Here is a 3,889-nt window from a genome sequence, read left to right as displayed (position 1 = left end):
CTGAAGTTTATTCAGGAAGTCAGGCCTGGGGATGAACAGAGGGAGTAAGTTTGTTTGAAAAGCAGAGTAAATTTAAAGCAGAACAGCTACCCTTGATTAACTCCCTGCATGAGCACTTCTTAATTGGCTTAAATAGACTTCAGCAACTCTACACGAGAAAGCTACTGAGAAATTTCAGAGAAACCTTGACTAACTGGAAGACAGGGCCAAAAGAAATCTCATGAGGTTCAACAAGTTCAAAGTCCTGCACTTAGGATGGAACAATCCCACGTATTGCCCACAAGCGGAGGGCTAACTGGCTAGGCAGCAACTCTACAGAAAAAGACCTGGAGGTTACAGTGGACAGTAAGCTAAATATTAGCCAACACTGTGCCCTTGTTGCAAAGAAGGCTAAAAGCATACTGGGTTGCATGGATAAAAGCACTGCCAGCAGATCAAGGAAAGCTATTCTTCCCCTGTATTTGCCACTGGTGAGGCCACATCTGGAGTCCTGTGTTCAGTTTTGCACTCCCCACTACAAAATGGATGTAGACAAGTTGGAAAGAATCCAGTGAAGGACAATGAAAATGGTTAAGGGGATGGGGCACATATTTATGAAGAGAGGCTGAGAGAACAGGGCTTATTTAGTCTGGAGAAGACGACTGGTGGGGGCAATTTAATAGCAGCCTTCAACTTCCCAAAGGAGTATGGGGTATGAAAGGGAATGGAGGTAGGATTGGTTCCCAGTGGTAGCAGATGACAGAACAAGGAGCAATGGTCTCAAGTTGCAGCAAGGGAAGTTTAGGTTAGATATTAGGAAAAACTCTTACTAAGAGGGTATTAAAGCACTAGAATATGTTATCCAGAGAGGTTGTGGAATCTCCACCCTTGGAGGTTTTTAAGATTCAGCTAGACAAAGTCTTGGCTGGGATGATTCAGTTGGGGCTGGTCCTGTTTTAAGCAGGGGGTTGGACTAGATGTCCTTCTGAGGTCCCTTCCAACCCTCATTTTCTATTAAATAAAACTAGGGTGTGAATTTACACTACTCCCACTATTTAATAGTGAAGGCACTCAGCATACATTAAGAAGTAAATTCTCTCACTCTTACCACTCTTACTCTAAAAGAGAAATCCTAATCTACCTCCAGATCCTTCCCATGCCTAGCAGAGAAATTACACATCCAGCCTTGGAGCAGGATCTAAATTCATCCAAAGAGGCCCAGAGCTCTTCTACACCTTCAACAGGCAGCACAGTAGGCCCTAGAGCAGAGGTCGCCAAACTGCAGCTCAGGAGCCACATGCAGCTCGCTGGCACTGTATCTGCGGCTTGCCGAAGGTTGGCTGAAGCTCCGCCCACTTCTCCCAGGATTGCTGGCTCAGGCGCCACTTTCCCTGGAGCTCAGGCACTGAGCTGCCACAACAGTTATCCTGGCCACCCCCGCCCTAGGAGATCAATCCTAATCCATCCTGCATAGATGAAGTTTGCATCTGAGAAGATGAGAACTTTGGCAATCTAACAGAAACTTCATCTCCTTTCAGTGGGAAACTTAAGAGGCTTTTGAACCCATGTCTCACTTCCCAGCAGAGTGCCCTAACCACCAGGCCATTGGTGTACAGGATCAAGAGAACCATGTTCCATCGCTCCTGTTGAAGTTGGTCCACTGGACATTCAAGAGATAAAAGTCATGGGGCCAGGAGAACATGGAAGGAGTGCACAACTGTGACCCACTACAAGGCTAAAAAGGGATGGAGATGTGGTTTCTGGTACCAAATGTTAGAGGTACAGATGGAAGCAGAGTTAACATCTCATTGCAATTAATCCAGAATTTGCAGTGCTAGTTTTTTAAGCTGCCTTCAGATACAACCAACCAACTCCTTACTGGATCACACTTTCTAAAATACTTTGCATAAAAACAAAAGAAGTCAAGTTGAAGCTGTGATTCTACACACAGGCATGAAGTCGTGCTGATGACATTCCACTGTAAGCCAGCTGTGCCCCAGTCCTGTCAGCCCAGCTGTGACAATGTCCAATAGTTACCTTCTGTTCTTCTCTTTCTGTTGCATGGTGACACTTTTCAATTTTCCACTGCCTCAGGAAGTCCCGTAGATACCCAAAAAGTGTGAGAACACCATAGCCTACGTAGGTCAGCACAGCAACCAGCATTGGTGTTTCCTCAAAAGCTTCATTGAAGGGTCTTTTATATAATCCTCCATTGTGGGCAATATGATGAATCTAGGACAGAAAGTCAAAAGAGGCCTTTTAGAAGGAAGAATGCATTCAGAAACAGACGTTGTGTACAACTTCAGAACATGATGGGTTATGGGTCACCCATATAATTGGGGCAAAATTTTACTCAGTCAAAAAAAATCAGCTATTTTCACTTCATGCATTCCTGACACTACCACTGCCAGCTACTAGGAATGCTTGCCCAAACTTGTATCCATGGCTTCATTTTCTCTTTACCTTGTCAGCCTGTCCAAGAATCAGTCACCAAGTTTTCTGAAGCTCAGAATGTCAGTGTGACATTTTACACAAGTTAGATTATATATATACACACACACACACACACACACACACACACACATACATATATATATATACATACACAATCAAACTGAAACTCTGAAGTTATATAGAATTGCTGCCAACAAAAAGGGAACTGTTAGCTTGATAACCAGTGAACTGAACCCTGTACCTACATAGAGAGCAGCACCAAAGCAACCTTCCTGCAAGCATAGCTCACCCCGACAGAGTGAAGCTAGAACAGATTTCTCTTCTGGGTAAAAGAAAAAACAACAGATAGAAAGGAATTATGGCTCATACCTACACTCCAAACAATTTGATGAAACTTGTAGGTGCTATTAGTGAAGTGCCTGACTTACACTATTGTGAAGGCATTTTCACAAACAAGCCTTTAACCCTAGAACTTGACCTGCCACCCAGCAGTAACTTAAGAAAGATGAAAAGTTAGACCCATACTCTGAAGTCTGAAGCTTAACCAGTGGCAATGGTTCTCTGTCAGAGAGATTTAAAACTGATTTTTTAATAAGTGTTGCATTGCAGCAGGTTATAAAAAACTTCTTCACTGTTAGAATAGTGAGGCAGTGGAAAAGACTAGTTAGGGAACTTGTGGACTCTCCATCACTGGACATGTTCAAGAACAGGCTGAACAGCCAATGGTGGGGGGATGATCTAGCTGCAACTACACCTATGTTCTACTGTGGGCATTTCCCACGCTTCTGGGCTTTGATCATAGCAGAGAAGGGGGGCTGGAGGCAATGTGTGTCAGGGTATTTTCAAGCCATCCCAGAGGCACTGGCTGTTGGCTATAGCCAAGGCTGGGGACTTCAACTGGGGTGTGCCAATTCTCCTGCAAAGAGCAGAGCCAGAGGTTCCTGGCTAGAAGATCTTGCCCCTACACTCAAGTCAAACCAATCACCATATTTGGGGTCAGGGATAGGGGTGTAAACATAGTTTTAAAACGTATTTGTTTGAACTCCTCTAATTATATCATTTAAATTATTAACTGATGCGGCCTTGCCCATCCACTCCATCCCCGCTGTCATGGTGGTGCTCTGCTACACTGCCGCCACCTGTCTTAACGCCCTTGGAGCGCTCTAATTGGTTGTTTCAGTAAGAGCGTTATGGACAGACAGATAGGCGGACTGAGTCCTTTATTATATTAGAATACACACACACACACACACCCTTATCTATCTATATAGTGGTGTTTCATTTTAATCATGGAAAAATTTGGGTCTTGGTTTTCTTTTTTTATATCCAAAAATTGGGGATTTTTTTTTTTTTTTGATCAGAGAAAGCCAGAATGCCTGCTGATGAGTCATTAGGTTGTTGACAGTTTTCCTCAAGCTATGGATGCTAGTCCCCCTTGCCCTTCCCCCTCCTTCTC

The 3,889-nt window shown here is 43.9% G+C and overlaps 1 long non-coding RNA gene across 1 annotated transcript in view; it reads right to left on the bottom strand.

Annotated features, from left to right (window-relative positions):
* The window catches only part of LOC112551070, an 18,267-nt gene continuing 14,378 nt past the window's right edge, over positions 1 to 3,889 (bottom strand). Inside the window, exons 2-3 of the long non-coding RNA XR_003095216.1 lie at positions 2,017 to 2,211; positions 1 to 25 (exon numbers count right to left, since the gene is read on the bottom strand). This is a non-coding gene — a long non-coding RNA (uncharacterized LOC112551070). The remainder of the gene's footprint in view (positions 26 to 2,016; positions 2,212 to 3,889) is intronic.

This window comes from Alligator sinensis, unplaced genomic scaffold, assembly GCF_000455745.1.
Source record: "Alligator sinensis unplaced genomic scaffold, ASM45574v1 scaffold1195_1, whole genome shotgun sequence".
In the NCBI taxonomy this organism is placed as follows: domain Eukaryota; kingdom Metazoa; phylum Chordata; order Crocodylia; family Alligatoridae; genus Alligator; species Alligator sinensis.
The sequence above is the reverse complement of the archived record's forward strand: the minus strand, read 5'-3'. Positions and strand labels throughout refer to the sequence as shown.